Raw genomic sequence first — 19,854 nt, 5'->3', positions numbered from 1 at the left:
TGGTGTCATATGAAAGAGTAGAATCCAGTCTTTCAAATGCCACCAAATCTGCTTTTTTAGGTGGCCCACAGCCCGAGATATGGCTGTTTGAATTGATCCTCCTTCCCTGTAGCTTGAGTTTCACAATGTGTGTGAAGCAACTTCATGCTGATAGGACAGCATCAGATGCTGAGAGTCAGCTCCACCTCAGGAGAATTGCTGCTGTTACCTCCCAGATGTCTAATAAAGGCTAAATTACATATTTAGAAAATGCTCATAATTTTGCAAATAATAAACATTTTTTTTACTACCAATCACCCTGTAGTTATCAGCAGCAAAGCACCAATTAGACTAGTTAGGAGTTAGGGACCTGATAAACTGGTAACAGAGTCCCTTTAAGAGCTCTTCAAAAGTTTTTCCCACAATGGATGTTAAGCTTACTGGTCTATAATTACTTTGTATTGAACTTACTACTTATAGAAAACTCAATGACATTCATGGGGTCTCTGTCACCAATGAAAAACCCGATAGATTTTTAATTGCCTATAAAGAATTTGATTCATCATATACTTTAGTTATGTAAACTTAAATAATAAACAAGTGAATAAACTAAAGCAACAAATAGCAAGGCACTGCTGAGATTTGAACTCAGGATCTCCTGTTTACTAGACAGGCGCTTTAACCAACTAAGCCACAGCACCAAAGCACTTTTCTTCTCACGGTGTCCTACCACACAGCTCAGTTCAGAGCAAAAGACTGATCTCATATTTTAGGCTAGCCCCTTAGGTGTAGTTGCCAGAAGTCTTAACAGTCAGGGTACATAAGTTGTGATGGCCGAGTGGTTAAGGCGTTGGATTTGAAATCCAATGGGGTCTCCCTGCACAGGTTCAAGTCCTGTTCACAACGTTCTATTTTAAGAAGAGAACTTCCAGAAACATATTAAAGTTTGTCACCTATAGAAAGAGTTATTTTAATTCCATCCTCTTTATCACTGATTAATTACATTAATAATAGTGGTTCCAGCTGTGCCCCTGGCTTACAACTCTGAAAACGGAGCAATATTTAGAGTATAAATCACTATAACTACAGCATCCCATTTGTCCAGACTTTTATTTTCCTCTTGATAAAAACAAATCAGGTTGGTTGGACAACTTCTGTCCTTAGTAAATCTCTGCTTGCTGTCAATTATAATACTATTTTCTGTCACATACTCCTGTATATAGTCCCTTAAATGGACTCTGTCACCAGTTTATCAATTCCCAATTTCCTAACTAGCCTAATAGGCGCTATGATGCTGATAACTACAGTGTGATTTGTTGTTTTTTTTAAAAAAACGTTTATTTGCAAAGTTATGAACATTTATTTATATATACTAATGTAGCTCTAATAGCCAAATAGGAGATGACTCCTTTTTACTCTGGGCAGCTAATGTTTTCTGTATGACGCTGTCCAATCAGCATACAACTTCTCCCCCTTCCCTGTCCAGCAACACAGTGTGATCATATAGTACACTGCGTCCATTCCCGATTGTGTTTTCAACAGGTGATATCTTCGGTTCTGTCACAGCTAGAACTGTGATTTTGGTGTCATATGAAAGAGTAGAATCCAGTCTTTCAAATGCCACCAAATCTGCTTTTTTAGGTGGCCCACAGCCCGAGATATGGCTGTTTGAATTGATCCTCCTTCCCTGTAGCTTGAGTTTCACAATGTGTGTGAAGCAACTTCATGCTGATAGGACAGCATCAGATGCTGAGAGTCAGCTCCACCTCAGGAGAATTGCTGCTGTTACCTCCCAGATGTCTAATAAAGGCTAAATTACATATTTAGAAAATGCTCATAATTTTGCAAATAATAAACATTTTTTTTACTACCAATCACCCTGTAGTTATCAGCAGCAAAGCACCAATTAGACTAGTTAGGAGTTAGGGACCTGATAAACTGGTAACAGAGTCCCTTTAAGAGCTCTTCAAAAGTTTTTCCCACAATGGATGTTAAGCTTACTGGTCTATGATTACTTTGTATTGAACTTACTACTTATAGAAAACTCAATGACATTCATGGGGTCTCTGTCACCAATGAAAAACCCGATAGATTTTTAATTGCCTATAAAGAATTTGATTCATCATATACTTTAGTTATGTAAACTTAAATAATAAACAAGTGAATAAACTAAAGCAACAAATAGCAAGGCACTGCTGAGATTTGAACTCAGGATCTCCTGTTTACTAGATAGGCGCTTTAACCAACTAAGCCACAGCACCAAAGCACTTTTCTTCTCACGGTGTCCTACCACACAGCTCAGTTCAGAGCAAAAGACTGATCTCATATTTTAGGCTAGCCCCTTAGGTGTAGTTGCCAGAAGTCTTAACAGTCAGGGTACATAAGTTGTGATGGCCGAGTGGTTAAGGCGTTGGATTTGAAATCCAATGGGGTCTCCCTGCACAGGTTCAAGTCCTGTTCACAACGTTCTATTTTAAGAAGAGAACTTCCAGAAACATATTAAAGTTTGTCACCTATAGAAAGAGTTATTTTAATTCCATCCTCTTTATCACTGATTAATTACATTAATAATAGTGGTTCCAGCTGTGCCCCTGGCTTACAACTCTGAAAAGCGAGCAATATTTAGAGTATAAATCACTATAACTACAGCATCCCATTTGTCCAGACTTTTATTTTCCTCTTGATAAAAACTAATCAGGTTGGTTGGACAACTTCTGTCCTTAGTAAATCTCTGTTTGCTGTCAATTATAATACTATTTTCTGTCACATACTCCTGTATATAGTCCCTTAAATGGACTCTGTCACCAGTTTATCAATTCCCAATTTCCTAACTAGCCTAATAGGCGCTATGATGCTGATAACTACAGTGTGATTTGTTGTTTTTTTTAAAAAAACGTTTATTTGCAAAGTTATGAGCATTTATTTATATATACTAATGTAGCTCTAATAGCCAAATAGGAGATGACTCCTTTTTACTCTGGGCAGCTAATGTTTTCTGTATGACGCTGTCCAATCAGCATACAACTTCTCCCCCTTCCCTGTCCAGCAACACAGTGTGATCATATAGTACACTGCGTCCATTCCCGATTGTGTTTTCAACAGGTGATATCTTCGGTTCTGTCACAGCTAGAACTGTGATTTTGGTGTCATATGAAAGACTAGAATCCAGTCTTTCAAATGCCACCAAATCTGCTTTTTTAGGTGGCCCACAGCCCGAGATATGGCTGTTTGAATTGATCCTCCTTCCCTGTAGCTTGAGTTTCACAATGTGTGTGAAGCAACTTCATGCTGATAGGACAGCATCAGATGCTGAGAGTCAGCTCCACCTCAGGAGAATTGCTGCTGTTACCTCCCAGATGTCTAATAAAGGCTAAATTACATATTTAGAAAATGCTCATAATTTTGCAAATAATAAACATTTTTTTTACTACCAATCACCCTGTAGTTATCAGCAGCAAAGCACCAATTAGACTAGTTAGGAGTTAGGGACCTGATAAACTGGTAACAGAGTCCCTTTAAGAGCTCTTCAAAAGTTTTTCCCACAATGGATGTTAAGCTTACTGGTCTATAATTACTTTGTATTGAACTTACTACTTATAGAAAACTCAATGACATTCATGGGGTCTCTGTCACCAATGAAAAACCCGATAGATTTTTAATTGCCTATAAAGAATTTGATTCATCATATACTTTAGTTATGTAAACTTAAATAATAAACAAGTGAATAAACTAAAGCAACAAATAGCAAGGCACTGCTGAGATTTGAACTCAGGATCTCCTGTTTACTAGACAGGCGCTTTAACCAACTAAGCCACAGCACCAAAGCACTTTTCTTCTCACGGTGTCCTACCACACAGCTCAGTTCAGAGCAAAAGACTGATCTCATATTTTAGGCTAGCCCCTTAGGTGTAGTTGCCAGAAGTCTTAACAGTCAGGGTACATAAGTTGTGATGGCCGAGTGGTTAAGGCGTTGGATTTGAAATCCAATGGGGTCTCCCTGCACAGGTTCAAGTCCTGTTCACAACGTTCTATTTTAAGAAGAGAACTTCCAGAAACATATTAAAGTTTGTCACCTATAGAAAGAGTTATTTTAATTCCATCCTCTTTATCACTGATTAATTACATTAATAATAGTGGTTCCAGCTGTGCCCCTGGCTTACAACTCTGAAAAGCGAGCAATATTTAGAGTATAAATCACTATAACTACAGCATCCCATTTGTCCAGACTTTTATTTTCCTCTTGATAAAAACAAATCAGGTTGGTTGGACAACTTCTGTCCTTAGTAAATCTCTGTTTGCTGTCAATTATAATACTATTTTCTGTCACATACTCCTGTATATAGTCCCTTAAATGGACTCTGTCACCAGTTTATCAATTCCCAATTTCCTAACTAGCCTAATAGGCGCTATGATGCTGATAACTACAGTGTGATTTGTTGTTTTTTTTTAAAAAACGTTTATTTGCAAAGTTATGAACATTTATTTATATATACTAATGTAGCTCTAATAGCCAAATAGGAGATGACTCCTTTTTACTCTGGGCAGCTAATGTTTTCTGTATGACGCTGTCCAATCAGCATACAACTTCTCCCCCTTCCCTGTCCAGCAACACAGTGTGATCATATAGTACACTGCGTCCATTCCCGATTGTGTTTTCAACAGGTGATATCTTCGGTTCTGTCACAGCTAGAACTGTGATTTTGGTGTCATATGAAAGAGTAGCATCCAGTCTTTCAAATGCCACCAAATCTGCTTTTTTAGGTGGCCCACAGCCCGAGATATGGCTGTTTGAATTGATCCTCCTTCCCTGTAGCTTGAGTTTCACAATGTGTGTGAAACAACTTCATGCTGATAGGACAGCATCAGATGCTGAGAGTCAGCTCCACCTCAGGAGAATTGCTGCTGTTACCTCCCAGATGTCTAATAAAGGCTAAATTACATATTTAGAAAATGCTCATAATTTTGCAAATAATAAACATTTTTTTTTACTACAAATCACCCTGTAGTTATCAGCAGCAAAGCACCAATTAGACTAGTTAGGAGTTAGGGACCTGATAAACTGGTAACAGAGTCCCTTTAAGAGCTCTTCAAAAGTTTTTCCCACAATGGATGTTAAGCTTACTGGTCTATAATTACCTTGTATTGAACTTACTACTTATAGAAAACTCAATGACATTCATGGGGTCTCTGTCACGAATGAAAAACCCGATAGATTTTTAATTGCCTATAAAGAATTTGATTCATCATATACTTTAGTTATGTAAACTTAAATAATAAACAAGTGAATAAACTAAAGCAACAAATAGCAAGGCACTGCTGAGATTTGAACTCAGGATCTCCTGTTTACTAGACAGGCGCTTTAACCAACTAAGCCACAGCACCAAAGCACTTTTCTTCTCACGGTGTCCTACCACACAGCTCAGTTCAGAGCAAAAGACTGATCTCATATTTTAGGCTAGCCCCTTAGGTGTAGTTGCCAGAAGTCTTAACAGTCAGGGTACATAAGTTGTGATGGCCGAGTGGTTAAGGCGTTGGATTTGAAATCCAATGGGGTCTCCCTGCACAGGTTCAAGTCCTGTTCACAACGTTCTATTTTAAGAAGAGAACTTCCAGAAACATATTAAAGTTTGTCACCTATAGAAAGAGTTATTTTAATTCCATCCTCTTTATCACTGATTAATTACATTAATAATAGTGTTTCCAGCTGTGCCCCTGGCTTACAACTCTGAAAAGCGAGCAATATTTAGAGTATAAATCACTATAACTACAGCATCCCATTTGTCCAGACTTTTATTTTCCTCTTGATAAAAACAAATCAGGTTGGTTGGACAACTTCTGTCCTTAGTAAATCTCTGCTTGCTGTCAATTATAATACTATTTTCTGTCACATACTCCTGTATATAGTCCCTTAAATGGACTCTGTCACCAGTTTATCAATTCCCAATTTCCTAACTAGCCTAATAGGCGCTATGATGCTGATAACTACAGTGTGATTTGTTGTTTTTTTATAAAAAACGTTTATTTGCAAAGTTATGAACATTTATTTATATATACTAATGTAGCTCTAATAGCCAAATAGGAGATGACTCCTTTTTACTCTGGGCAGCTAATGTTTTCTGTATGACGCTGTCCAATCAGCATACAACTTCTCCCCCTTCCCTGTCCAGCAACACAGTGTGATCATATAGTACACTGCGTCCATTCCCGATTGTGTTTTCAACAGGTGATATCTTCGGTTCTGTCACAGCTAGAACTGTGATTTTGGTGTGATATGAAAGAGTAGAATCCAGTCTTTCAAATGCCACCAAATCTGCTTTTTTAGGTGGCCCACAGCCCGAGATATGGCTGTATGAATTGATCCTCCTTCCCTGTAGCTTGAGTTTCACAATGTGTGTGAAGCAACTTCATGCTGATAGGACAGCATCAGATGCTGAGAGTCAGCTCCACCTCAGGAGAATTGCTGCTGTTACCTCCCAGATGTCTAATAAAGGCTAAATTACATATTTAGAAAATGCTCATAATTTTGCAAATAATAAATATTTTTTTTTACTACAAATCACCCTGTAGTTATCAGCAGCAAAGCACCAATTAGACTAGTTAGGAGTTAGGGACCTGATAAACTGGTAACAGAGTCCCTTTAAGAGCTCTTCAAAAGTTTTTCCCACAATGGATGTTAAGCTTACTGGTCTATAATTACTTTGTATTGAACTTACTACTTATAGAAAACTCAATGACATTCATGGGGTCTCTGTCACCAATGAAAAACCCGATAGATTTTTAATTGCCTATAAAGAATTTGATTCATCATATACTTTAGTTATGTAAACTTAAATAATAAACAAGTGAATAAACTAAAGCAACAAATAGCAAGGCACTGCTGAGATTTGAACTCAGGATCTCCTGTTTACTAGACAGGCGCTTTAACCAACTAAGCCACAGCACCAAAGCACTTTTCTTCTCACGGTGTCCTACCACACAGCTCAGTTCAGAGCAAAAGACTGATCTCATATTTTAGGCTAGCCCCTTAGGTGTAGTTGCCAGAAGTCTTAACAGTCAGGGTACATAAGTTGTGATGGCCGAGTGGTTAAGGCGTTGGATTTGAAATCCAATGGGGTCTCCCTGCACAGGTTCAAGTCCTGTTCACAACGTTCTATTTTAAGAAGAGAACTTCCAGAAACATATTAAAGTTTGTCACCTATAGAAAGAGTTATTTTAATTCCATCCTCTTTATCACTGATTAATTACATTAATAATAGTGGTTCCAGCTGTGCCCCTGGCTTACAACTCTGAAAAGCGAGCAATATTTAGAGTATAAATCACTATAACTACAGCATCCCATTTGTCCAGACTTTTATTTTCCTCTTGATAAAAACAAATCAGGTTGGTTGGACAACTTCTGTCCTTAGTAAATCTCTGCTTGCTGTCAATTATAATACTATTTTCTGTCACATACTCCTGTATATAGTCCCTTAAATGGACTCTGTCACCAGTTTATCAATTCCCAATTTCCTAACTAGCCTAATAGGCGCTATGATGCTGATAACTACAGTGTGATTTGTTGTTTTTTTTTTAAAAAACGTTTATTTGCAAAGTTATGAACATTTATTTATATATACTAATGTAGCTCTAATAGCCAAATAGGAGATGACTCCTTTTTACTCTGGGCAGCTAATGTTTTCTGTATGACGCTGTCCAATCAGCATACAACTTCTCCCCCTTCCCTGTCCAGCAACACAGTGTGATCATATAGTACACTGCGTCCATTCCCGATTGTGTTTTCAACAGGTGATATCTTCGGTTCTGTCACAGCTAGAACTGTGATTTTGGTGTCATATGAAAGAGTAGAATCCAGTCTTTCAAATGCCACCAAATCTTCTTTTTTAGGTGGCCCACAGCCCGAGATATGGCTGTATGAATTGATCCTCCTTCCCTGTAGCTTGAGTTTCACAATGTGTGTGAAGCAACTTCATGCTGATAGGACAGCATCAGATGCTGAGAGTCAGCTCCACCTCAGGAGAATTGCTGCTGTTACCTCCCAGATGTCTAATAAAGGCTAAATTACATATTTAGAAAATGCTCATAATTTTGCAAATAATAAATATTTTTTTTTACTACAAATCACCCTGTAGTTATCAGCAGCAAAGCACCAATTAGACTAGTTAGGAGTTAGGGACCTGATAAACTGGTAACAGAGTCCCTTTAAGAGCTCTTCAAAAGTTTTTCCCACAATGGATGTTAAGCTTACTGGTCTATAATTACTTTGTATTGAACTTACTACTTATAGAAAACTCAATGACATTCATGGGGTCTCTGTCACCAATGAAAAACCCGATAGATTTTTAATTGCCTATAAAGAATTTGATTCATCATATACTTTAGTTATGTAAACTTAAATAATAAACAAGTGAATAAACTAAAGCAACAAATAGCAAGGCACTGCTGAGATTTGAACTCAGGATCTCCTGTTTACTAGACAGGCGCTTTAACCAACTAAGCCACAGCACCAAAGCACTTTTCTTCTCACGGTGTCCTACCACACAGCTCAGTTCAGAGCAAAAGACTGATCTCATATTTTAGGCTAGCCCCTTAGGTGTAGTTGCCAGAAGTCTTAACAGTCTGGGTACATAAGTTGTGATGGCCGAGTGGTTAAGGCGTTGGATTTGAAATCCAATGGGGTCTCCCTGCACAGGTTCAAGTCCTGTTCACAACGTTCTATTTTAAGAAGAGAACTTCCAGAAACATATTAAAGTTTGTCACCTATAGAAAGAGTTATTTTAATTCCATCCTCTTTATCACTGATTAATTACATTAATAATAGTGGTTCCAGCTGTGCCCCTGGCTTACAACTCTGAAAAGCGAGCAATATTTAGAGTATAAATCACTATAACTACAGCATCCCATTTGTCCAGACTTTTATTTTCCTCTTGATAAAAACAAATCAGGTTGGTTGGACAACTTCTGTCCTTAGTAAATCTCTGCTTGCTGTCAATTATAATACTATTTTCTGTCACATACTCCTGTATATAGTCCCTTAAATGGACTCTGTCACCAGTTTATCAATTCCCAATTTCCTAACTAGCCTAATAGGCGCTATGATGCTGATAACTACAGTGTGATTTGTTGTTTTTTTTTAAAAAACGTTTATTTGCAAAGTTATGAACATTTATTTATATATACTAATGTAGCTCTAATAGCCAAATAGGAGATGACTCCTTTTTACTCTGGGCAGCTAATGTTTTCTGTATGACGCTGTCCAATCAGCATACAACTTCTCCCCCTTCCCTGTCCAGCAACACAGTGTGATCATATAGTACACTGCGTCCATTCCCGATTGTGTTTTCAACAGGTGATATCTTCGGTTCTGTCACAGCTAGAACTGTGATTTTGGTGTCATATGAAAGAGTAGAATCCAGTCTTTCAAATGCCACCAAATCTTCTTTTTTAGGTGGCCCACAGCCCGAGATATGGCTGTATGAATTGATCCTCCTTCCCTGTAGCTTGAGTTTCACAATGTGTGTGAAGCAACTTCATGCTGATAGGACAGCATCAGATGCTGAGAGTCAGCTCCACCTCAGGAGAATTGCTGCTGTTACCTCCCAGATGTCTAATAAAGGCTAAATTACATATTTAGAAAATGCTCATAATTTTGCAAATAATAAATATTTTTTTTTACTACAAATCACCCTGTAGTTATCAGCAGCAAAGCACCAATTAGACTAGTTAGGAGTTAGGGACCTGATAAACTGGTAACAGAGTCCCTTTAAGAGCTCTTCAAAAGTTTTTCCCACAATGGATGTTAAGCTTACTGGTCTATAATTACTTTGTATTGAACTTACTACTTATAGAAAACTCAATGACATTCATGGGGTCTCTGTCACCAATGAAAAACCCGATAGATTTTTAATTGCCTATAAAGAATTTGATTCATCATATACTTTAGTTATGTAAACTTAAATAATAAACAAGTGAATAAACTAAAGCAACAAATAGCAAGGCACTGCTGAGATTTGAACTCAGGATCTCCTGTTTACTAGACAGGCGCTTTAACCAACTAAGCCACAGCACCAAAGCACTTTTCTTCTCACGGTGTCCTACCACACAGCTCAGTTCAGAGCAAAAGACTGATCTCATATTTTAGGCTAGCCCCTTAGGTGTAGTTGCCAGAAGTCTTAACAGTCTGGGTACATAAGTTGTGATGGCCGAGTGGTTAAGGCGTTGGATTTGAAATCCAATGGGGTCTCCCTGCACAGGTTCAAGTCCTGTTCACAACGTTCTATTTTAAGAAGAGAACTTCCAGAAACATATTAAAGTTTGTCACCTATAGAAAGAGTTATTTTAATTCCATCCTCTTTATCACTGATTAATTACATTAATAATAGTGGTTCCAGCTGTGCCCCTGGCTTACAACTCTGAAAAGCGAGCAATATTTAGAGTATAAATCACTATAACTACAGCATCCCATTTGTCCAGACTTTTATTTTCCTCTTGATAAAAACAAATCAGGTTGGTTGGACAACTTCTGTCCTTAGTAAATCTCTGCTTGCTGTCAATTATAATACTATTTTCTGTCACATACTCCTGTATATAGTCCCTTAAATGGACTCTGTCACCAGTTTATCAATTCCCAATTTCCTAACTAGCCTAATAGGCGCTATGATGCTGATAACTACAGTGTGATTTGTTGTTTTTTTTTAAAAAACGTTTATTTGCAAAGTTATGAACATTTATTTATATATACTAATGTAGCTCTAATAGCCAAATAGGAGATGACTCCTTTTTACTCTGGGCAGCTAATGTTTTCTGTATGACGCTGTCCAATCAGCATACAACTTCTCCCCCTTCCCTGTCCAGCAACACAGTGTGATCATATAGTACACTGCGTCCATTCCCGATTGTGTTTTCAACAGGTGATATCTTCGGTTCTGTCACAGCTAGAACTGTGATTTTGGTGTCATATGAAAGAGTAGAATCCAGTCTTTCAAATGCCACCAAATCTGCTTTTTTAGGTGGCCCACAGCCCGAGATATGGCTGTATGAATTGATCCTCCTTCCCTGTAGCTTGAGTTTCACAATGTGTGTGAAGCAACTTCATGCTGATAGGACAGCATCAGATGCTGAGAGTCAGCTCCACCTCAGGAGAATTGCTGCTGTTACCTCCCAGATGTCTAATAAAGGCTAAATTACATATTTAGAAAATGCTCATAATTTTGCAAATAATAAATATTTTTTTTTACTACAAATCACCCTGTAGTTATCAGCAGCAAAGCACCAATTAGACTAGTTAGGAGTTAGGGACCTGATAAACTGGTAACAGAGTCCCTTTAAGAGCTCTTCAAAAGTTTTTCCCACAATGGATGTTAAGCTTACTGGTCTATAATTACTTTGTATTGAACTTACTACTTATAGAAAACTCAATGACATTCATGGGGTCTCTGTCACCAATGAAAAACCCGATAGATTTTTAATTGCCTATAAAGAATTTGATTCATCATATACTTTAGTTATGTAAACTTAAATAATAAACAAGTGAATAAACTAAAGCAACAAATAGCAAGGCACTGCTGAGATTTGAACTCAGGATCTCCTGTTTACTAGACAGGCGCTTTAACCAACTAAGCCACAGCACCAAAGCACTTTTCTTCTCACGGTGTCCTACCACACAGCTCAGTTCAGAGCAAAAGACTGATCTCATATTTTAGGCTAGCCCCTTAGGTGTAGTTGCCAGAAGTCTTAACAGTCTGGGTACATAAGTTGTGATGGCCGAGTGGTTAAGGCGTTGGATTTGAAATCCAATGGGGTCTCCCAGCACAGGTTCAAGTCCTGTTCACAACGTTCTATTTTAAGAAGAGAACTTCCAGAAACATATTAAAGTTTGTCACCTATAGAAAGAGTTATTTTAATTCCATCCTCTTTATCACTGATTAATTACATTAAAAATAGTGGTTCCAGCTGTGCCCCTGGCTTACAACTCTGAAAAGCGAGCAATATTTAGAGTATAAATCACTATAACTACAGCATCCCATTTGTCCAGACTTTTATTTTCCTCTTGATAAAAACAAATCAGGTTGGTTGGACAACTTCTGTCCTTAGTAAATCTCTGCTTGCTGTCAATTATAATACTATTTTCTGTCACATACTCCTGTATATAGTCCCTTAAATGGACTCTGTCACCAGTTTATCAATTCCCAATTTCCTAACTAGCCTAATAGGCGCTATGATGCTGATAACTACAGTGTGATTTGTTGTTTTTTTTTAAAAAACGTTTATTTGCAAAGTTATGAACATTTATTTATATATACTAATGTAGCTCTAATAGCCAAATAGGAGATGACTCCTTTTTACTCTGGGCAGCTAATGTTTTCTGTATGACGCTGTCCAATCAGCATACAACTTCTCCCCCTTCCCTGTCCAGCAACACAGTGTGATCATATAGTACACTGCGTCCATTCCCGATTGTGTTTTCAACAGGTGATATCTTCGGTTCTGTCACAGCTAGAACTGTGATTTTGGTGTCATATGAAAGAGTAGAATCCAGTCTTTCAAATGCCACCAAATCTGCTTTTTTAGGTGGCCCACAGCCCGAGATATGGCTGTATGAATTGATCCTCCTTCCCTGTAGCTTGAGTTTCACAATGTGTGTGAAGCAACTTCATGCTGATAGGACAGCATCAGATGCTGAGAGTCAGCTCCACCTCAGGAGAATTGCTGCTGTTACCTCCCAGATGTCTAATAAAGGCTAAATTACATATTTAGAAAATGCTCATAATTTTGCAAATAATAAATATTTTTTTTTACTACAAATCACCCTGTAGTTATCAGCAGCAAAGCACCAATTAGACTAGTTAGGAGTTAGGGACCTGATAAACTGGTAACAGAGTCCCTTTAAGAGCTCTTCAAAAGTTTTTCCCACAATGGATGTTAAGCTTACTGGTCTATAATTACTTTGTATTGAACTTACTACTTATAGAAAACTCAATGACATTCATGGGGTCTCTGTCACCAATGAAAAACCCGATAGATTTTTAATTGCCTATAAAGAATTTGATTCATCATATACTTTAGTTATGTAAACTTAAATAATAAACAAGTGAATAAACTAAAGCAACAAATAGCAAGGCACTGCTGAGATTTGAACTCAGGATCTCCTGTTTACTAGACAGGCGCTTTAACCAACTAAGCCACAGCACCAAAGCACTTTTCTTCTCACGGTGTCCTACCACACAGCTCAGTTCAGAGCAAAAGACTGATCTCATATTTTAGGCTAGCCCCTTAGGTGTAGTTGCCAGAAGTCTTAACAGTCTGAGTACATAAGTTGTGATGGCCGAGTGGTTAAGGCGTTGGATTTGAAATCCAATGGGGTCTCCCTGCACAGGTTCAAGTCCTGTTCACAACGTTCTATTTTAAGAAGAGAACTTCCAGAAACATATTAAAGTTTGTCACCTATAGAAAGAGTTATTTTAATTCCATCCTCTTTATCACTGATTAATTACATTAATAATAGTGGTTCCAGCTGTGCCCCTGGCTTACAACTCTGAAAAGCGAGCAATATTTAGAGTATAAATCACTATAACTACAGCATCCCATTTGTCCAGACTTTTATTTTCCTCTTGATAAAAACAAATCAGGTTGGTTGGACAACTTCTGTCCTTAGTAAATCTCTGCTTGCTGTCAATTATAATACTATTTTCTGTCACATACTCCTGTATATAGTCCCTTAAATGGACTCTGTCACCAGTTTATCAATTCCCAATTTCCTAACTAGCCTAATAGGCGCTATGATGCTGATAACTACAGTGTGATTAGTTGTTTTTTTTTAAAAAACGTTTATTTGCAAAGTTATGAACATTTATTTATATATACTAATGTAGCTCTAATAGCCAAATAGGAGATGACTCCTTTTTACTCTGGGCAGCTAATGTTTTCTGTATGACGCTGTCCAATCAGCATACAACTTCTCCCCCTTCCCTGTCCAGCAACACAGTGTGATCATATAGTACACTGCGTCCATTCCCGATTGTGTTTTCAACAGGTGATATCTTCGGTTCTGTCACAGCTAGAACTGTGATTTTGGTGTCATATGAAAGAGTAGAATCCAGTCTTTCAAATGCCACCAAATCTGAATTGATCCTCCTTCCCTGTAGCTTGAGTTTCACAATGTGTGTGAAGCAACTTCATGCTGATAGGACAGCATCAGATGCTGAGAGTCAGCTCCACCTCAGGAGAATTGCTGCTGTTACCTCCCAGATGTCTAATAAAGGCTAAATTACATATTTAGAAAATGCTCATAATTTTGCAAATAATAAATATTTTTTTTTACTACAAATCACCCTGTAGTTATCAGCAGCAAAGCACCAATTAGACTAGTTAGGAGTTAGGGACCTGATAAACTGGTAACAGAGTCCCTTTAAGAGCTCTTCAAAAGTTTTTCCCACAATGGATGTTAAGCTTACTGGTCTATAATTACTTTGTATTGAACTTACTACTTATAGAAAACTCAATGACATTCATGGGGTCTCTGTCACCAATGAAAAACCCGATAGATTTTTAATTGCCTATAAAGAATTTGATTCATCATATACTTTAGTTATGTAAACTTAAATAATAAACAAGTGAATAAACTAAAGCAACAAATAGCAAGGCACTGCTGAGATTTGAACTCAGGATCTCCTGTTTACTAGACAGGCGCTTTAACCAACTAAGCCACAGCACCAAAGCACTTTTCTTCTCACGGTGTCCTACCACACAGCTCAGTTCAGAGCAAAAGACTGATCTCATATTTTAGGCTAGCCCCTTAGGTGTAGTTGCCAGAAGTCTTAACAGTCTGAGTACATAAGTTGTGATGGCCGAGTGGTTAAGGCGTTGGATTTGAAATCCAATGGGGTCTCCCTGCACAGGTTCAAGTCCTGTTCACAACGTTCTATTTTAAGAAGAGAACTTCCAGAAACATATTAAAGTTTGTCACCTATAGAAAGAGTTATTTTAATTCCATCCTCTTTATCACTGATTAATTACATTAATAATAGTGGTTCCAGCTGTGCCCCTGGCTTACAACTCTGAAAAGCGAGCAATATTTAGAGTATAAATCACTATAACTACAGCATCCCATTTGTCCAGACTTTTATTTTCCTCTTGATAAAAACAAATCAGGTTGGTTGGACAACTTCTGTCCTTAGTAAATCTCTGCTTGCTGTCAATTATAATACTATTTTCTGTCACATACTCCTGTATATAGTCCCTTAAATGGACTCTGTCACCAGTTTATCAATTCCCAATTTCCTAACTAGCCTAATAGGCGCTATGATGCTGATAACTACAGTGTGATTAGTTGTTTTTTTTTAAAAAACGTTTATTTGCAAAGTTATGAACATTTATTTATATATACTAATGTAGCTCTAATAGCCAAATAGGAGATGACTCCTTTTTACTCTGGGCAGCTAATGTTTTCTGTATGACGCTGTCCAATCAGCATACAACTTCTCCCCCTTCCCTGTCCAGCAACACAGTGTGATCATATAGTACACTGCGTCCATTCCCGATTGTGTTTTCAACAGGTGATATCTTCGGTTCTGTCACAGCTAGAACTGTGATTTTGGTGTCATATGAAAGAGTAGAATCCAGTCTTTCAAATGCCACCAAATCTGAATTGATCCTCCTTCCCTGTAGCTTGAGTTTCACAATGTGTGTGAAGCAACTTCATGCTGATAGGACAGCATCAGATGCTGAGAGTCAGCTCCACCTCAGGAGAATTGCTGCTGTTACCTCCCAGATGTCTAATAAAGGCTAAATTACATATTTAGAAAATGCTCATAATTTTGCAAATAATAAATATTTTTTTTTACTACAAATCACCCTGTAGTTATCAGCAGCAAAGCACCAATTAGACTAGTTAGGAGTTAGGGACCTGATAAACTGGTAACAGAGTCCCTTTAAGAGCTCTTCAAAAGTTTTTCCCACAATGGATGTTAAGCTTACTGGTCTATAATTACTTTGTATTGAACTTACTACTTATAGAAAACTCAATGACATTCATGGGGTCTCTGTCACCAATGAAAAACCCGATAGATTTTTAATTGCCTATAAAGAATTTGATTCATCATATACTTTAGTTATGTAAACTTAAATAATAAACAAGTGAATAAACTAAAGCAACAAATAGCAAGGCACTGCTGAGATTTGAACTCAGGATCTCCTGTTTACTAGACAGGCGCTTTAACCAACTAAGCCACAGCACCAAAGCACTTTTCTTCTCACGGTGTCCTACCACACAGCTCAGTTCAGAGCAAAAGACTGATCTCATATTTTAGGCTAGCCCCTTAGGTGTAGTTGCCAGAAGTCTTAACAGTCAGGGTACATAAGTTGTGATGGCCGAGTGGTTAAGGCGTTGGATTTGAAATCCAATGGGGTCTCCCTGCACAGGTTCAAGTCCTGTTCACAACGTTCTATTTTAAGAAGAGAACTTCCAGAAACATATTAAAGTTTGTCACCTATAGAAAGAGTTATTTTAATTCCATCCTCTTTATCACTGATTAATTACATTAATAATAGTGGTTCCAGCTGTGCCCCTGGCTTACAACTCTGAAAAGCGAGCAATATTTAGAGTATAAATCACTATAACTACAGCATCCCATTTGTCCAGACTTTTATTTTCCTCTTGATAAAAACAAATCAGGTTGGTTGGACAACTTCTGTCCTTAGTAAATCTCTGCTTGCTGTCAATTATAATACTATTTTCTGTCACATACTCCTGTATATAGTCCCTTAAATGGACTCTGTCACCAGTTTATCAATTCCCAATTTCCTAACTAGCCTAATAGGCGCTATGATGCTGATAACTACAGTGTGATTTGTTGTTTTTTTTTAAAAAACGTTTATTTGCAAAGTTATGAACATTTATTTATATATACTAATGTAGCTCTAATAGCCAAATAGGAGATGACTCCTTTTTACTCTGGGCAGCTAATGTTTTCTGTATGACGCTGTCCAATCAGCATACAACTTCTCCCCCTTCCCTGTCCAGCAACACAGTGTGATCATATAGTACACTGCGTCCATTCCCGATTGTGTTTTCAACAGGTGATATCTTCGGTTCTGTCACAGCTAGAACTGTGATTTTGGTGTCATATGAAAGAGTAGAATCCAGTCTTTCAAATGCCACCAAATCTGCTTTTTTAGCTGGCCCACAGCCCGAGATATGGCTGTTTGAATTGATCCTCCTTCCCTGTAGCTTGAGTTTCACAATGTGTGTGAAGCAACTTCATGCTGATAGGACAGCATCAGATGCTGAGAGTCAGCTCCACCTCAGGAGAATTGCTGCTGTTACCTCCCAGATGTCTAATAAAGGCTAAATTACATATTTAGAAAATGCTCATAATTTTGCAAATAATAAACATTTTTTTTACTACAAATCACCCTGTAGTTATCAGCAGCAAAGCACCAATTAGACTAGTTAGGAGTTAGGGACCTGATAAACTGGTAACAGAGTCCCTTTAAGAGCTCTTCAAAAGTTTTTCCCACAATGGATGTTAAGCTTACTGGTCTATAATTACTTTGTATTGAACTTACTACTTATAGAAAACTCAATGACATTCATGGGGACTCTGTCACCAATGAAAAACCCGATAGATTTTTAATTGCCTATAAAGAATTTGATTCATCATATACTTTAGTTATGTAAACTTAAATAATAAACAAGTGAATAAACTAAAGCAACAAATAGCAAGGCACTGCTGAGATTTGAACTCAGGATCTCCTGTTTACTAGACAGGCGCTTTAACCAACTAAGCCACAGCACCAAAGCACTTTTCTTCTCACGGTGTCCTACCACACAGCTCAGTTGAGAGCAAAAGACTGATCTCATATTTTAGGCTAGCCCCTTAGGTGTAGTTGCCAGAAGTCTTAACAGTCAAGGTACATAAGTTGTGATGGCCGAGTGGTTAAGGCGTTGGATTTGAAATCCAATGGGGTCCCCCTGCACAGGTTCAAGTCCTGTTCACAACGTTCTATTTTAAGAAGAGAACTTCCAGAAACATATTAAAGTTTGTCACCTATAGAAAGAGTTATTTTAATTCCATCCTCTTTATCACTGATTAATTACATTAATAATAGTGGTTCCAGCTGTGCCCCTGGCTTACAACTCTGAAAAGCGAGCAATATTTAGAGTATAAATCACTATAACTACAGCATCCCATTTGTCCAGACTTTTATTTTCCTCTTGATAAAAACAAATCAGATTGGTTGGACAACTTCTGTCCTTAGTAAATCTCTGCTTGCTGTCAATTATAATACTATTTTCTGTCACATACTCCTGTATATAGTCCCTTAAATGGACTCTGTCACCAGTTTATCAATTCCCAATTTCCTAACTAGCCTAATAGGCGCTATGATGCTGATAACTACAGTGTGATTTGTTGTTTTTTTTAAAAAAACGTTTATTTGCAAAGTTATGAGCATTTATTTATATATACTAATGTAGCTCTAATAGCCAAATAGGAGATGACTCCTTTTTACTCTGGGCAGCTAATGTTTTCTGTATGACGCTGTCCAATCAGCATACAACTTCTCCCCCTTCCCTGTCCAGCAACACAGTGTGATCATATAGTACACTGCGTCCATTCCCGACTGTGTTTTCAACAGGTGATATCTTCAGTTCTGTCACAGCTAGAACTGTGATTTTGGTGTCATATGAAAGAGTAGAATCCAGTCTTTCAAATGCCACCAAACCTGCTTTTTTAGATGGCCCACAGCCCGAGATATGGCTGTATGAATTGATCCTCCTTCCCTGTAGCTTGAGTTTCACAATGTGTGTGAAGCAACTTCATGCTGATAGGACAGCATCAGATGCTGAGAGTCAGCTCCACCTCAGGAGAATTGCTGCTGTTACCTCCCAGATGTCTAATAAAGGCTAAATTACATATTTAGAAAATGCTCATAATTTTGCAAATAATAAACATTTTTTTTACTACAAATCACCCTGTAGTTATCAGCAGCAAAGCACCAATTAGACTAGTTAGGAGTTAGGGACCTGATAAACTGGTAACAGAGTCCCTTTAAGAGCTCTTCAAAAGTTTTTCCCACAATGGATGTTAAGCTTACTGGTCTATAATTACTTTGTATTGAACTTACTACTTATAGAAAACTCAATGACATTCATGGGGTCTCTGTCACCAATGAAAAACCCGATAGATTTTTAATTGCCTATAAAGAATTTGATTCATCATATACTTTAGTTATGTAAACTTAAATAATAAACAAGTGAATAAACTAAAGCAACAAATAGCAAGGCACTGCTGAGATTTGAACTCAGGATCTCCTGTTTACTAGACAGGCGCTTTAACCAACTAAGCCACAGCACCAAAGCACTTTTCTTCTCACGGTGTCCTACCACACAGCTCAGTTGAGAGCAAAAGACTGATCTCATATTTTAGGCTAGCCCCTTAGGTGTAGTTGCCAGAAGTCTTAACAGTCAAGGTACATAAGTTGTGATGGCCGAGTGGTTAAGGCGTTGGATTTGAAATCCAATGGGGTCCCCCTGCACAGGTTCAAGTCCTGTTCACAACGTTCTATTTTAAGAAGAGAACTTCCAGAAACATATTAAAGTTTGTCACCTATAGAAAGAGTTATTTTAATTCCATCCTCTTTATCACTGATTAATTACATTAATAATAGTGGTTCCAGCTGTGCCCCTGGCTTACAACTCTGAAAAGCGAGCAATATTTAGAGTATAAATCACTATAACTACAGCATCCCATTTGTCCAGACTTTTATTTTCCTCTTGATTAAAACAAATAAGGTTGGTTGGACAACTTCTGTCCTTAGTAAATCTCTGCTTGCTGTCAATTATAATACTATTTTCTGTCACATACTCCTGTATATAGT

The 19,854-nt window shown here is 37.7% G+C and overlaps 25 non-coding genes across 25 annotated transcripts; 13 read left to right on the top strand and 12 right to left on the bottom strand.

Moving 5' to 3' along the window:
• Positions 1-606: 606 nt before the first annotated feature.
• On the bottom strand, positions 607-680 carry TRNAT-AGU (transfer RNA threonine (anticodon AGU)). Its single transcript has one exon. It is a non-coding gene; the product is annotated as a tRNA-Thr (tRNA).
• A 123-nt stretch (positions 681-803) lies between these two features.
• Positions 804-885, top strand: TRNAS-UGA (transfer RNA serine (anticodon UGA)). Its single transcript has one exon. It is a non-coding gene; the product is annotated as a tRNA-Ser (tRNA).
• Positions 886-2,363: 1,478 nt separating this feature from the next.
• TRNAS-UGA (transfer RNA serine (anticodon UGA)) lies at positions 2,364-2,445 on the top strand. Its single transcript has one exon. It is a non-coding gene; the product is annotated as a tRNA-Ser (tRNA).
• A 1,281-nt stretch (positions 2,446-3,726) lies between these two features.
• Positions 3,727-3,800, bottom strand: TRNAT-AGU (transfer RNA threonine (anticodon AGU)). The gene has a single exon. It is a non-coding gene; the product is annotated as a tRNA-Thr (tRNA).
• Positions 3,801-3,923: 123 nt separating this feature from the next.
• On the top strand, positions 3,924-4,005 carry TRNAS-UGA (transfer RNA serine (anticodon UGA)). Its single transcript has one exon. It is a non-coding gene; the product is annotated as a tRNA-Ser (tRNA).
• A 1,282-nt stretch (positions 4,006-5,287) lies between these two features.
• On the bottom strand, positions 5,288-5,361 carry TRNAT-AGU (transfer RNA threonine (anticodon AGU)). Its single transcript has one exon. It is a non-coding gene; the product is annotated as a tRNA-Thr (tRNA).
• Positions 5,362-5,484: 123 nt separating this feature from the next.
• TRNAS-UGA (transfer RNA serine (anticodon UGA)) lies at positions 5,485-5,566 on the top strand. The gene has a single exon. It is a non-coding gene; the product is annotated as a tRNA-Ser (tRNA).
• A 1,282-nt stretch (positions 5,567-6,848) lies between these two features.
• On the bottom strand, positions 6,849-6,922 carry TRNAT-AGU (transfer RNA threonine (anticodon AGU)). Its single transcript has one exon. It is a non-coding gene; the product is annotated as a tRNA-Thr (tRNA).
• Positions 6,923-7,045: 123 nt separating this feature from the next.
• Positions 7,046-7,127, top strand: TRNAS-UGA (transfer RNA serine (anticodon UGA)). The gene has a single exon. It is a non-coding gene; the product is annotated as a tRNA-Ser (tRNA).
• A 1,283-nt stretch (positions 7,128-8,410) lies between these two features.
• On the bottom strand, positions 8,411-8,484 carry TRNAT-AGU (transfer RNA threonine (anticodon AGU)). Its single transcript has one exon. It is a non-coding gene; the product is annotated as a tRNA-Thr (tRNA).
• A 123-nt stretch (positions 8,485-8,607) lies between these two features.
• TRNAS-UGA (transfer RNA serine (anticodon UGA)) lies at positions 8,608-8,689 on the top strand. The gene has a single exon. It is a non-coding gene; the product is annotated as a tRNA-Ser (tRNA).
• Positions 8,690-9,971: 1,282 nt separating this feature from the next.
• Positions 9,972-10,045, bottom strand: TRNAT-AGU (transfer RNA threonine (anticodon AGU)). Its single transcript has one exon. It is a non-coding gene; the product is annotated as a tRNA-Thr (tRNA).
• Positions 10,046-10,168: 123 nt separating this feature from the next.
• TRNAS-UGA (transfer RNA serine (anticodon UGA)) lies at positions 10,169-10,250 on the top strand. Its single transcript has one exon. It is a non-coding gene; the product is annotated as a tRNA-Ser (tRNA).
• Positions 10,251-11,532: 1,282 nt separating this feature from the next.
• On the bottom strand, positions 11,533-11,606 carry TRNAT-AGU (transfer RNA threonine (anticodon AGU)). The gene has a single exon. It is a non-coding gene; the product is annotated as a tRNA-Thr (tRNA).
• Positions 11,607-11,729: 123 nt separating this feature from the next.
• On the top strand, positions 11,730-11,811 carry TRNAS-UGA (transfer RNA serine (anticodon UGA)). The gene has a single exon. It is a non-coding gene; the product is annotated as a tRNA-Ser (tRNA).
• Positions 11,812-13,093: 1,282 nt separating this feature from the next.
• TRNAT-AGU (transfer RNA threonine (anticodon AGU)) lies at positions 13,094-13,167 on the bottom strand. Its single transcript has one exon. It is a non-coding gene; the product is annotated as a tRNA-Thr (tRNA).
• A 123-nt stretch (positions 13,168-13,290) lies between these two features.
• TRNAS-UGA (transfer RNA serine (anticodon UGA)) lies at positions 13,291-13,372 on the top strand. The gene has a single exon. It is a non-coding gene; the product is annotated as a tRNA-Ser (tRNA).
• Positions 13,373-14,615: 1,243 nt separating this feature from the next.
• On the bottom strand, positions 14,616-14,689 carry TRNAT-AGU (transfer RNA threonine (anticodon AGU)). The gene has a single exon. It is a non-coding gene; the product is annotated as a tRNA-Thr (tRNA).
• Positions 14,690-14,812: 123 nt separating this feature from the next.
• Positions 14,813-14,894, top strand: TRNAS-UGA (transfer RNA serine (anticodon UGA)). The gene has a single exon. It is a non-coding gene; the product is annotated as a tRNA-Ser (tRNA).
• Positions 14,895-16,137: 1,243 nt separating this feature from the next.
• Positions 16,138-16,211, bottom strand: TRNAT-AGU (transfer RNA threonine (anticodon AGU)). The gene has a single exon. It is a non-coding gene; the product is annotated as a tRNA-Thr (tRNA).
• A 123-nt stretch (positions 16,212-16,334) lies between these two features.
• TRNAS-UGA (transfer RNA serine (anticodon UGA)) lies at positions 16,335-16,416 on the top strand. The gene has a single exon. It is a non-coding gene; the product is annotated as a tRNA-Ser (tRNA).
• A 1,281-nt stretch (positions 16,417-17,697) lies between these two features.
• Positions 17,698-17,771, bottom strand: TRNAT-AGU (transfer RNA threonine (anticodon AGU)). Its single transcript has one exon. It is a non-coding gene; the product is annotated as a tRNA-Thr (tRNA).
• Positions 17,772-17,894: 123 nt separating this feature from the next.
• On the top strand, positions 17,895-17,976 carry TRNAS-UGA (transfer RNA serine (anticodon UGA)). Its single transcript has one exon. It is a non-coding gene; the product is annotated as a tRNA-Ser (tRNA).
• Positions 17,977-19,257: 1,281 nt separating this feature from the next.
• TRNAT-AGU (transfer RNA threonine (anticodon AGU)) lies at positions 19,258-19,331 on the bottom strand. The gene has a single exon. It is a non-coding gene; the product is annotated as a tRNA-Thr (tRNA).
• Positions 19,332-19,454: 123 nt separating this feature from the next.
• Positions 19,455-19,536, top strand: TRNAS-UGA (transfer RNA serine (anticodon UGA)). Its single transcript has one exon. It is a non-coding gene; the product is annotated as a tRNA-Ser (tRNA).
• Positions 19,537-19,854: the final 318 nt, after the last annotated feature.

The sequence above is a fragment of the Rhinoderma darwinii genome, chromosome 3 (genome assembly GCF_050947455.1).
Source record: "Rhinoderma darwinii isolate aRhiDar2 chromosome 3, aRhiDar2.hap1, whole genome shotgun sequence".
Classification (NCBI taxonomy): Eukaryota; Metazoa; Chordata; class Amphibia; order Anura; family Rhinodermatidae; genus Rhinoderma; species Rhinoderma darwinii.
This window is presented reverse-complemented; position numbering and strand designations above follow the sequence as displayed.